Below are 16527 nucleotides of genomic sequence, written 5' to 3' on the forward strand. Positions count from 1 at the left end.
CTGTATGAACATGGAAATATCTACACCGCCATCTGTATGAACATGGAAATATCTGCACCGCCATCTTTATGAACATATAAATATCTACACGGCCATCTGTATTAAGATGGAGATATCTACACCGCTATCAGTATAAACATGGAAATATCTACACCGCTATCTGTATAAACATGGAAATAACTACACCGCTATCTCTATAAACATGGAAATATCTACACCGCTACCTGTATAAACATGGAAATATCAGCACCGCTATCTGTATGAACATGGAAATATCAGCCCCTCTATCTGTATGAACATGGAAATACCTACACCGCTATCTGTATGAACATGGAAATATCTACACCGCTATCCGTATGAACATGGAAATATCTACAACACCATCTGTTTGAACATGGATATATCTACACAGCCATCTGGATGAACATGGAAATATCTACACCGCTATCTGTATGAACATGGAAATAGCTACACCGCTATCTGTATGAACATGGAAATATCTACACCACTATCTGTATGAACATGGAAATATCTACACCGCTATCTGTATGAACATGGAATTATCTTCACCGCCATCTGTATGAACATGGATATATCTGTACAGCCATCTGGATGAACATGGAAATATCTACACCGCTATCTGTATGAACATGGAAATAGCTACACAGCAATCTGTATGAACATGGAAATATCTACACCGCTACCTGTATAAACATGGAAATATCAGCACAGCTATCTGTATGAACATGGAAATATCTACACCGCTATGTGTACGAAGATGGAAATATCTACACCGCTATCTGTATCAACATGGAAATACCTACACCGCTATCTGTATGAACATGGAAATATCTACACCACTATCTGTATGAACATGGAAGTAACTGCACCGCTATCTGTATGAACATGGCTATATCTACACAGCCATCTGGATGAACATGGAAATATCTACTCCGCTATCTGTATGAACATGGAAATATCTACACCACTATGTGTGTAAACATGCGTACATCTTCACCGCTATCTGTATAAACATGGAAATATCTACACCGCTATCTGTTTCAACGTGGAAATATCTAAACCGCTATCTGCATGAAAATGGAAATATCTACACAGCTATCTGCATATACATGGAAATATCTACACAGCTATCTCTTTACACATGGAAATAACTACACCGCTATCTGTATGAACATGGAAATACCTGCACGGCCATCTGTATGAACATAGAAATATCTACACCGCCATCTGTATTAAGATGGAGATATCTACACCGCTATCTGTATAAACATGGAAATATCTACAGCGCTATCTGTATAAACATGGAAATATCTACACCGCTATCTGTATAAACATGGAAATATCTACACCGCTACCTGTATAAACATGGAAATAACAGCACCGCTACCTGTATAAACATGGAAATATCAGCACCACTATCTGTATGAACATGGATATATCTACACCACTATCTGTATGAACATGGAAATATCTACACCGCTAGATGTATAAACATGGAATTATCTTCACTGACATCTGTATGAACATGGATATGTCTACACAGCCATCTGGATGAACATGGAAATATCTACACCGCTATCTGTATGAACATGGAAATAGCTACACCGCTATCTGTATGAACATGGAAATATCTGCACCGCCATCTGTATAAACATATAAATATCTACACCGCCATCTGAATTAACATGGAGATATCTACACCGCTATCTGTATAAACATGGAAATATCTACACCGCTATCTGTATAAACATGGACATATCTACACCGCTATCTGTATGAACATGGAAATATCTACACCGCTATATGTATGAACATGGAAATATCTACACCGCTATCTGTTTGAACATGGAAATATCTACACCGCTGTCTGCATGAAAATGGAAATATCTACACAGCTATCTGCATATACATGGAAATATCTACACAGCTATCTCTTTACACATGGATATAACCTCACCGCTATCTCTATAAACATGGAAATATCTACACCGCTATCTGTATGAACATGGAAATATCTGCACCGCCATCTGTATGAACATATAAATATCTACACCGCCATCTGTATTAAGATGGAGATATCTACACCGCTATCTGTATAAACATGGAAATATCTACACCGCTATCTCTATGAACATGGAAATATCTACACCGCCCTCTGTATGAACATGGATATATCTACACAGCCATCTGGATGAACATGGAAATATCTACACCGCTATCTGTATGAACATGGAAATATCTACACCGCTATCTGTATGAACATGGAAATACATAAACCGCTATCTGTATGAACATGGAAATAGCTACACCGCTATCTGTATGAACATGGAAATTTCTTCACCTCCATCTGTATGAACATGGATATATCTACACAGCCATCTGGATGAACATGGAAATATCTACACCGCTATCTGTATGAACATGGAAATATCTACACCGCTATCTGTTTGAACATGGAAATATCTAAACCGCTATCTGCATGAAAATAGAAATATCTACACAGCTATCTGCATATACATGGAAATATCTACAAACCTATCTCTTTACACATGGAAATAACTACACCGCTATCTCTATAAACATGGAAATATCTACACTGCCATCTGTATGAACATGGAAATATCTGCACTGCCATCTGTATGAACATATAAATATCTACACCGCCATCTGTATTAAGATGGAGATATCTTCACCGCTATCTGTATAAACTTGGAAATATCTACACCGCTATCTTTATAAACCTGGAAATATCTACACCGCTATCTGTATAAACATGGAAATATCTACACCGCTACCTGTATAAACATGGAAATATCAGCACCGCTATCTGTATGAACATGGAAATATCTACACCGCTATCTCTATGAACATGGAAATATCTACACCGCTATCTGCATGAACATGGAAATAGCTACACCGCTATCTGTACGAACATGGAAATATCTACACCTCTATCTGTATGAACATGGAAATATCTACAGCGCTATCTGTATGAACATGGATATGTCTACACAGCCATCTGGATGAACATGGAAATATCTACACCGCTATCTGTATGAACATGGAAATATCTACACCGCTATCTGTGTAAATATGCATACATCTTCACCGCAATCTGTATAAACATGGAAATATCTTCACCGCTATCTGAATGAACATGGAAATGTCTACACCGCTATCTGTTTGAACATGGAAATATCTACACCGCTATCTGCATGAAAATGGAAATATCTACAAAGCTATCTGCATATACATGGAAATATCTACACAGCTATCTCTTTACACATGGAAATAACTACACCGCTATCTGTATGAACATGGAAATATCTACACCGCCATCTGTATGAACATGGAAATATCTGCACCGCCATCTGTATGAACATATAAATATCTACACCGCCATCTGTATTAAGATGGAGATATCTACACCGCTATCAGTATAAACATGGAAATATCTACACCGCTATCTGTATAAACATGGAAATAACTACACCGCTATCTGTATAAACATGGAAATATCTACACCGCTACCTGTATAAACATGGAAATATCAGCACCGCTATCTGTATGATCATGGAAATATCAGCCCCTCTATCTGTATGAACATGGAAATACCTACACCGCTATATGTAAGAACATGGAAATATCTACACCGCTATCCGTATGAACATGGAAATATCTACAACGCCATCTGTTTGAACATGGATATATCTACACAGCCATCTGGATGAACATGGAAATATCTACACCGCTATCTGTATGAACATGGAAATATCTACACCGCTATCTGTATGAACATGGAAATATCTACACCACTATCTGTATGAACATGGAAATATCTACACCGCTATCTGTATGAACATGGAATTATCTTCACCGCCATCTGTATGAACATGGATATATCTGTACAGCCATCTGGATGAACATGGAAATATCTACACCACTATCTGTATGAACATGGAAATAGCTACACAGCTATCTGTATGAACATGGAAATATCTACACCGCTACCTGTATAAACATGGAAATATCAGCACAGCTATCTGCATGAACATGGAAATATCTACACCGCTATGTGTACGAAGATGGAAATATCTACACCGCTATCTGTATGAACATGGAAATAGCTACACCGCTATCTGTATGAACATGGAAATATCTACACCACTATCTGTATGAACATGGAAATATCTACACCGCTATCTGTATGAACATGGATATATCTACACAGCCATCTGGATGAACATGGAAATATCTACACCGCTATCTGTATGAACATGGAAATATCTACACCACTATGTGTGTAAACATGCATACATCTTCACCGCTATCTGTATGAACATGGAAATATCTACACCGCTATCTGTATGAACATGGAATTATCTTCACCGCCATCTGTATGAACATGGATATATCTGTACAGCCATCTGGATGAACATGGAAATATCTACACCGCTATCTGTATGAACATGGAAATAGCTACACAGCTATCTGTATGAACATGGAAATATCTACACCGCTACCTGTATAAACATGGAAATATCAGCACAGCTCTCTGTATGAACATGGAAATATCTACACCGCTATGTGTACGAAGATGGAAATATCTACACCGCTATCTGTATGAACATGGAAATAGCTACACCGCTATCTGTATGAACATGGAAATATCTACACCACTATCTGTATGAACATGGAAATAACTACACCGCTATCTGTATGAACATGGCTATATCTACACAGCCATCTGGATGAACATGGAAATATCTACTCCGCTATCTGTATGAACATGGAAATATCTACACCACTATGCATGTAAACATGCGTACATCTTCACCGCTATCTGTATAAACATGGAAATATCTACACCGCTATCTGTTTGAACATGGAAATATCTAAACCGCTATCTGCATGAAAATGGAAATATCTACACAGCTATCTGCATATACATGGAAATATCTGCACAGCTATCTCTTTACACATGGAAATAACTACACCGCTATCTGTATGAACATGGAAATACCTGCACGGCCATCTGTATGAACATAGAAATATCTACACCGCCATCTGTATTAAGATGGAGATATCTACACCGCTATCTGTATAAACATGGAAATATCTACAGCGCTATCTGTATAAACATGGAAATATCTACTCCGCTATCTGTATAAACATGGAAATATCTACACCGCTACCTGTATAAACATGGAAATAACAGCACCGCTACCTGTATAAACAAGGAAATATCAGCACCACTATGTGTATGAACATGGATATATCTACACCACTATCTGTATGAACATGGAAATATCTACACCGCTAGATGTATAAACATGGAATTATCTTCACTGACATCTGTATGAACATGGATATGTCTACACAGCCATCTGGATGAACATGGAAATATCTACACCGCTATCTGTATGAACATGGAAATAGCTACACCGCTATCTGTATGAACATGGAAATATCTGCACCGCCATCTGTATAAACATATAAATATCTACACCGCCATCTGAATTAACATGGAGATATCTACACCGCTATCTGTATAAACATGGAAATATCTACACCGCTATATGTATGAACATGGAAATATCTACACCGCTATCTGTTTGAACATGGAAATATCTACACCGCTGTCTGCATGAAAATGGAAATATCTACACAGCTATCTGCATATACATGGAAATATCTACACAGCTATCTCTTTACACATGGATATAACCTCACCGCTATCTCTATAAACATGGAAATATCTACACCGCTATCTGTATGAACATGGAAATATCTGCACCGCCATCTGTATGAACATATAAATATCTACACCGCCATCTGTATTAAGATGGAGATATCTACACCGCTATCTGTATAAACATGGAAATATCTACACCGCTATCTCTATGAACATGGAAATATCTACACCGCCCTCTGTATGAACATGGATATATCTACACAGCCATCTGGATGAACATGGAAATATCTACACCGCTATCTGTATGAACATGGAAATATCTACACCGCTATCTGTATGAACATGGAAATACATAAACCGCTATCTGTATGAACATGGAAATAGCTACACCGCTATCTGTATGAACATGGAAATTTCTTCACCTCCATCTGTATGAACATGGATATATCTACACAGCCATCTGGATGAACATGGAAATATCTACACCGCTATCTGTATGAACATGGAAATATCTACACCGCTATCTGTTTGAACATGGAAATATCTAAACCGCTATCTGCATGAAAATAGAAATATCTACACAGCTATCTGCATATACATGGGAATATCTACAAACCTATCTCTTTACACATGGAAATAACTACACCGCTATCTCTATAAACATGGAAATATCTACACCGCCATCTGTATGAACATGGAAATATCTGCACTGCCATCTGTATGAACATATAAATATCTACACCGCCATCTGTATTAAGATGGAGATATCTTCACCGCTATCTGTATAAACTTGGAAATATCTACACCGCTATCTTTATAAACCTGGAAATATCTACACCGCTATCTGTATAAACATGGAAATATCTACACCGCTACCTGTATAAACATGGAAATATCAGCACCGCTATCTGTATGAACATGGAAATATCTACACCGCTATCTCTATGAACATGGAAATATCTACACCGCTATCTGCATGAACATGGAAATAGCTACACCGCTATCTGTACGAACATGGAAATATCTACACCTCTATGTGTATGAACATGGAAATATCTACAGCGCTATCTGTATGAACATGGATATGTCTACACAGCCATCTGGATGAACATGGCAATATCTACACCGCTATCTGTATGAACATGGAAATATCTACACCGCTATCTGTATGAACATGGAAATACATAAACCGCTATCTGTAAGACAATGGAAATAGCTACACCGCTATCTGTATGAACATGGAAATTTCTTCACCTCCATCTGTATGAACATGGATATATCTACACAGCCATCTGGATGAACATGGAAATATCTACACCGCTATCTGTATGAACATGGAAATATCTACACCGCTATCTGTATGAACATGGATATATCTACACAGCCCTCTGGATGAACTTGGAAATATCCACACCGCTATCTGTGTAAACATGCATACATCTTCACCACGATCTGTATAAACATGGAAATATCTACACCGCTATCTGTATGAACATGGAAATATCTACACCGCTATCTGTTTGAACATGGAAATATATACACCGCTATCTGCATGAAAATGGAAATATCTACACAGCTATCTGCATATACATGGAAATATCTACACAGCTATCTCTTTACACATGGAAATAACTACACCGCTATCTGTATGAACATGGAAATATCTACACCGCCATCTGTATGAACATGGAAATATCTGCACCGCCATCTGTATGAACATGTAAATATCTACACCGCCATCTGTATTAAGATGGAGATATCTACACCGCTATCTGAAAAAACATGGAAATGTCTACACTACTATCTGTATAAACGTGGAAATATCTACACCACTATCTGTATAAACATGGAAATATCTACACCGCTACCTGTATAAACTTGGAAATATCAGCACCGCTATCTGTATGAACATGGAAATATCTACACCGCTATCTGTATGAACATGGAAATATCTACACCGCTATCTGTATGAACATGGAAATATCTACAAAGATATCTGAATGAACATGGAAATTTCTACACCGCTATCTGTTTGAACATGTAAATATCTACAACGCTATCTGCATGAAAATGGAAATATCTACAAAGCTATCTGCATATACATGGAAATATCTACACAGCCATCTCTTTACACATGGAAATAACTACACCGCTATATCTATAAACATGGAAATATCTACACTGCCATCTGTATGAACATGGAAATACCCGCAACGCCATATGTATGAACATATAAATATCTACACCGCCATTTGTATTAAGATGGAGATATCTACACCGCTATCTGTACAAACATGGAAATATCTACACCACTATCTGTATGAACATGGAAATATCTACACCGCTATCTGTTTGAACAGGGAAGTATATAAACCGCTATCTGCTTGAAAATGGAAATATCTACACAGCTATCTGCATATACATGGGAATATCTACACAGCTATCTCTTTACACATGGAAATAACTACACCGCTATCTGTATGAACATGGAAATATCTACACCGCCATCTGTATGAACATGGAAATATCTGCACCGCCATCTGAATGAACATATAAATATCTACACCGCCATCTGTATTAAGAAGGAGATATCTACACCGCTATCTGTATAAAGATGGAAATATCTACACCGCTATGTGTATAAACATGGAAACATCTACACCGCTATCTGTATAAACATGGAAATATCTACACCGCTACCTGTATAAAGATGGAAATATCAGCACCGCTATCATTATGAACATGGAAGTATCTACACCGCCATCTGGATGAACATGGAAATATCTTCACCGCCATCTGTATGAACATGGAAATATCTGCACCGCCATCTGTATGAACATATAAATATCTTCACCGCCATCTGTATTAAGATGGAGATATCTACACCGCTATCTGTATAAACATGGAAATATCTACAGCGCTATCTGTATAAACATGGAAATATCTACACCGCTATCTGTAGAAACATGGAAATATCTACACCGCTATCTGTATAAACATGGAAATAACAGCACCGCTACCTGTATAAACATGGAAATATCAGCACCACTATCTGTATGAACATGGATATATCTACACCACTATCTGTATGAACATGGAAATAGCTACACCGCTAGATGTATAAACGTGGAATTATCTTCACTGCCATCTGTATGAACATGGATATGTCTACGCAGCCATCTGTATGAACATGGAAATACCTGCACCGCCATCTGTATAAACATATAAATATCTACTCCGCCATCTGTATTAACATGGAGATTTCTACACCGCTATCTGTATAAACGTGGAAATATCTACACCGCTATCTGTATAAACATGGACATATCTACACCTCTATCTGTATAAACATGGAAATATCTACACCGCTACCTGTATAAACAGGGAAATAACAGCACCGCTATCTGTATGAACATGGAAATATCTACACCGCTATCTGTATGAACATGGAAATATCTACACCGCTATCTGTATGAACATGGAAATATCTACACCGCTATATGTATGAACATGGAAATATCTACACCGCTATCTGTTTGAACATGGAAATATCTACACCGCTGTCTGCATGAAAATGGAAATATCTACACAGCTATCTGCATATACATGGAAATATCTACACAGCTATCTCTTTACACATGGATATAACCTCACCACTATCTTTATAAACATTGAAATATCTACACCGCTATCTGTATGAACATGGAAATATCTGCACCGCCATCTGTATGAACATATAAATATCTACACCGCCATCTGTATTAAGATGGAGATATCTACACCGCTATCTGTATAAACATGGAAATATCTACACCGCTATCTCTATGAACATGGAAATATCTACACCGCCCTCTGTATGAACATGGATATATCTACACAGCCATCTGGATGAACATGGAAATATCTACACCGCTATCTGTATGAACATGGAAATATCTACACCGCTATCTGTATGAACATGGAAATACATAAACCGCTATCAGTATGAACATGGAAATAGCTACACCGCTATCTGTATGAACATGGAAATTTCTTCACCGCCATCTGTATGAACATGGATATATCTACACAGCCATCTGGATGAACATGGAAATATCTACACCGCTATCTGTATGAATATGGAAATATCTACACTGCTATCTGTATGAACATGGATATATCTACACATCCCTCTGGATGAACTTGGAAATATCCACACCGCTATCTGTGTAAACATGCATACATCTTCACCGCGATCTGTATAAACATGGAAATATCTACACCGCTATCTGTATGAACATGGAAATATCTACACCGCTATCTGTTTGAACATGGAAATATATACACCGCTATCTGCATGAAAATGGAAATATCTACACAGCTATCTGCATATACATGGAAATATCTACACAGCTATCTCTTTACACATGGAAATAACTACACCGCTATCTGTATGAACATGGAAATATCAACACCGCCATCTGTATGAACATGGAAATATCTGCACCGCCATCTGTAAGAACATGTAAATATCTACACCGCCATCTGTATTAAGATGGAGATATCTACACCGCTATCTGAAAAAACATATAAATGTCTACACTACTATCCGTATAAACATGGAAATATCTACACCACTATCTGTATAAACATGGAAATATCTACAGCGCTACCTGTATAAACTTGGAAATATCAGCACCGCTATCTGTATGAACATGGAAATATCTACACCACTATCTGTATGAAAATGGAAATATCTACACCGCTATCTGTATGAACATGGAAATATCTACAAAGATATCTGAATGAACATGGAAATTTCTACACCGGTATCTGTTTGAACATGTAAATATCTACAACACTATCTGCATGAAAATGGAAATATCTACAAAGCTATCTGCATATACATGGAAATATCTACACAGCCATCTCTTTACACATGGAAATAACTACACCGCTATATCTATAAACATGGAAATATCTACACTGCCATCTGTATGAACATGGAAATATCCGCAACGCCATATGTATGAACATATAAATATCTACACCGCCATCTGAATTAAGATGGAGATATCTACACCGCTATCTGTATAAACATGGAAATATCTACACCGCTGCCTGTATAAACATGGAAATATCAGCACCACTATCTGTATGAACATGGAAATATCTTCACCGCTACCTGTATGAACATGGAAATATCTACACCGCTATCTGTATGAACATGGAAATATCTACACCGCTATCTGTATGAACATGGATATATCCACACAGCCATCTGGATGAACATGGAAATATCTACACCGCTATCTGTATGAACATGGAAATATGTACACAGCTATCTGTATGAGCATGGACATATCTACACAGCCAACTGGATGAACATGGAAATATCTACACCGCTATCTGTGTAAACATGCATACATCTTCACCGCAGTCTGTATAAACATGGAAATATCTACACCGCTATCTGTATGAACATGGAGATATCTATACCGCTATCTGTATGAACATGGAAATATCTACACCGCTATCTGTTTGAACATGGAAATATCTACACCGCTATCTGCTTGAAAATGGAAATATCTACACTGCTATCTGCATATACATGGAAATATCTACACAGCTATCTCTTTACACATGGAAATAACTACACCGCTATCTGTAAGAACATGGAAATATCTACACCGCCATCTGTATGAACATGGAAATATCTGCACCGCCATCTGTATGAACATATAAAAATCTACACCGCCATCTGTATTAAGATGGAGATATCTACACCGCAATCTGCATAAACATGGTAATATCTACACCGCTATCTGTATAAACAAGGAAATATCTTCACCGCTATCTGTATAAACATGGAAATATCTAAACAGCTATCTGCATGACAATGGAAATATCTACACAGCTATCTGCATATACATGTAAATATCTACACAGCTATCTCTTTGCACATGGAAATAACTACACCGCTATCTGTATTAACATGGAAACATCTACACCGCTATCTGTATGAACATGGATATATCTACACAGCCCTCTGGATGAACTTGGAAATCTCCACAACGCTATCTGTTGAAATATTCATACATCTTCACCGATGTCTGTATAAACTTGGAAATATCTACACCGCTATCTGTATGAACATGGAAATATCTACACCGCTATCTGTATGAACATGGAAATATCTACTCCTCTATCTGAATGAACATGGAAATATCTACACCGCTATCGGTTTGAACATGGAAATATCTACACCGCTATCTGTATGAACATGGAAATACCTTCACCGCCCTCTGTATGAACATGGATATGTCTACTCAGCCATCTAGATGAACATGGAAATATCTACACCGCGATCTGTATGAATATGGAAATATCTACACCGCTATCTCTTTAAACATGCATACATCATCACCGCTATCTGTATAAACATGGAAATATCTACACCGCTATCTGTATGAACATGGAAATATCTACACCGCTATCTGTTTGAACATGGAAATATCTAAACCGTTATCTGCATGAAAATGGAAATATCTACAGAGCTATCTGCATATACATGGAAATACCTACACATCTATCTCTTTACACATGGAAATAACTACACCGCTATCTGTATGAACATGGAAATATCTACAACGCCATCTGTATGAACATGGAAATATCTGCACCGCAATCTGTATGAACATATAAATAACTACACGGCCATCTGTATTAAGGTAGAAATATCTACACCGCTATCTGTATAAACATTGAAATATCTACACCGCTATCTGTATAAACATGGAAATATCTACACAGCTACCTGTATAAACATGGAAATATCTACACCGCTACCTGTATAAACATGGAAATATCAGCACCGCTATCTGTATGAACATGGAAATATCTGCCCCTCTATCTATATGAACATGGAAATATCTTCACCGCCATCTGTATGAACATGGATATATCTACACAGCCATCTGGATGAACATGGAAATATCTACTCCGCTATCTGCATGAACATGGAAATATCTACACCGCTACCTGTATAAACCTGGAAATATCAGCACCGCTATCTGTATGAACATGGAAATATCTACACCGCTATCTCTATGAACATGGAAATATCTACACCGCTATCTGTATGAACATGGAAATAGCTACAACGCTATCTGTATGAACATGGAAATATCTACACCACTATCTGTATGAACATGTAAATATCTAGACCGCCATCTGTATGAACATGGATATATCTACACAGCCATCTGGATGAACATGGAAATATCTACACCGCTACCTGCATGAACATGGAAATATCAACACCGCTATCTGTGTAAATATGAATACATCTTCGCAATCTGTATAAGCATGGAGATATCTACACCGCTATCGTATGAACATGGAAATATCTACACCGCTATCTGTTTGAACATTTAAATATCTAAACCGCTATCAGCATGAAAATGGAAATCTCTACACAGCTATCTGCAAATACATGGAAATATCTACACAGCTATCTCTTTACACATGGAAATAACTACACCGCTATCTGTATGAACATGGAAATATCTACACCGCCATCTGTATGAACATGGAAATATCTGCACCGCCATCTTTATGAACATATAAATATCTACACGGCCATCTGTATTAAGATGGAGATATCTACACCGCTATCAGTATAAACATGGAAATATCTACACCGCTATCTGTATAAACATGGAAATAACTACACCGCTATCTCTATAAACATGGAAATATCTACACCGCTACCTGTATAAACATGGAAATATCAGCACCGCTATCTGTATGAACATGGAAATATCAGCCCCTCTATCTGTATGAACATGGAAATACCTACACCGCTATCTGTATGAACATGGAAATATCTACACCGCTATCCATATGAACATGGAAATATCTACAACAACATCTGTTTGAACATGGATATATCTACACAGCCATCTGGATGAACATGGAAATATCTACACCGCTATCTGTATGAACATGGAAATAGCTACACCGCTATCTGTATGAACATGGAAATATCTACACAACTATCTGTATGAACATGGAAATATATACACCGCTATCTGTATGAACATGGAATTATCTTCACCGCCATCTGTATGAACATGGATATATCTGTACAGCCATCTGGATGAACATGGAAATATCTACACCGCTATCTGTATGAACATGGAAATAGCTACACAGCTATCTGTATGAACATGGAAATATCTACACCGCTACCTGTATAAACATGGAAATATCAGCACAGCTATCTGTATGAACATGGAAATATCTACACCGCTATGTGTACGAAGATGGAAATATCTACACCGCTATCTGTATCAACATGGAAATAGCTACACCGCTATCTGTATGAACATGGAAATATCTACACCACTATCTGTATGAACATGGAAATAACTACACCGCTATCTGTATGAACATGGATATATCTACACAGCCGTCTGGATGAACATGGAAATATCTACTCCGCTATCTGTATGAACATGGAAATATCTACACCACTATGTGTGTAAACATGCGTACATCTTCACCGCTATCTGTATAAACATGGAAATATCTACACCGCTATCTGTTTGAACATGGAAATATCTAAACCGCTATCTGTATGAAAATGGAAATATCTACACAGCTATCTGCATATACATGGAAATATCTACACAGCTATCTCTTTACACATGGAAATAACTACACCGCTATCTGTATGAACATGGAAATACCTGCACGGCCATCTGTATGAACATAGAAATATCTACACCGCCATCTGTATTAAGATGGAGATATCTACACCGCTATCTGTATAAACATGGAAATATCTACAGCGCTATCTGTATAAACATGGAAATATCTACACCGCTATCTGTATAAACATGGAAATATCTACACCACTACCTGTATAAACATGGAAATAACAGAACCGCTACCTGTATAAACATGGAAATATCAGCACCACTATCTGTATGAACATGGATATATCTACACCACTATCTGTATGAACATGGAAATATCTACACCGCTAGATGTATAAACATGGAATTATCTTCACTGACATCTGTATGAACATGGATATGTCTACACAGCCATCTGGATGAACATGGAAATATCTACACCGCTATCTGTATGAACATGGAAATAGCTACACCGCTATCTGTATGTACATGGAAATATCTGCACCGCCATCTGTATAAACATATAAATATCTACACCGCCATCTGAATTAACATGGAGATATCTACACCGCTATCTGTATAAACATGGAAATATCTACACAGCTATCTGTATAAACATGGACATATCTACACCGCTATCTGTATGAACATGGAAATATCTACACCGCTATCTGTTTGAACATGGAAATATCTACACCGCTGTCTGCATGAAAATGGAAATATCTACACAGCTATCTGCATATACATGGAAATATCTACACAGCTATCTCTTTACACATGGATATAACCTCACCGCTATCTCTATAAACATGGAAATATCTACACCACTATCTGTATGAACATGGAAATATCTGCACCGCCATCTGTATGAACATATAAATATCTACACCGCCATCTGTATTAAGATGGAGATATCTACAACGCTATCTGTATAAACATGGAAATATCTACACCGCTATCTCTATGAACATGGAAATATCTACACCGCCCTCTGTATGAACATGGATATATCTACACAGCCATCTGGATGAACATGGCAATATCTACACCGCTATCTGTATGAACATGGAAATATCTACACCGCTATCTGTATGAACATGGAAATACATAAACCGCTATCTGTATGACAATGGAAATAGCTACACCGCTATCTGTATGAACATGGAAATTTCTTCACCTCCATCTGTATGAACATGGATATATCTACACAGCCATCTGGATGAACATGGAAATATCTACACCGCTATCTGTATGAACATGGAAATATCTACACCGCTATCTGTATGAACATGGATATATCTACACAGCCCTCTGGATGAACTTGGAAATATCCACACCGCTATCTGTGTAAACATGCATACATCTTCACCACGATCTGTATAAACATGGAAATATCTACACCGCTATCTGTATGAACATGGAAATATCTACACCGCTATCTGTTTGAACATGGAAATATATACACCGCTATCTGCATGAAAATGGAAATATCTACACAGCTATCTGCATATACATGGAAATATCTACACAGCTATCTCTTTACACATGGAAATAACTACACCGCTATCTGTATGAACATGGAAATATCTACACCGCCATCTGTATGAACATGGAAATATCTGCACCGCCATCTGTATGAACATGTAAATATCTACACCGCCATCTGTATTAAGATGGAGATATCTACACCGCTATCTCAAAAACATGGAAATGTCTACACTACTATCTGTATAAACGTGGAAATATCTACACCACTATCTGTATAAACATGGAAATATCTACACCGCTACCTGTATAAACTTGGAAATATCAGCACCGCTATCTGTATGAACATGGAAATATCTACACCGCTATCTGTATGAACATGGAAATATCTACACCGCTATCTGTATGAACATGGAAATATCTACAAAGATATCTGAATGAACATGGAAATTTCTACACCGCTATCTGTTTGAACATGTAAATATCTACAACGCTATCTGCATGAAAATGGAAATATCTACAAAGCTATCTGCATATACATGGAAATATCTACACAGCCATCTCTTTACACATGGAAATAACTACACCGCTATATCTATAAACATGGAAATATCTACACTGCCATCTGTATGAACATGGAAATAC

This window comes from Gorilla gorilla, chromosome 8 (genome assembly GCF_029281585.2).
Source record: "Gorilla gorilla gorilla isolate KB3781 chromosome 8, NHGRI_mGorGor1-v2.1_pri, whole genome shotgun sequence".
Taxonomy (NCBI): Eukaryota; Metazoa; Chordata; class Mammalia; order Primates; family Hominidae; genus Gorilla; species Gorilla gorilla.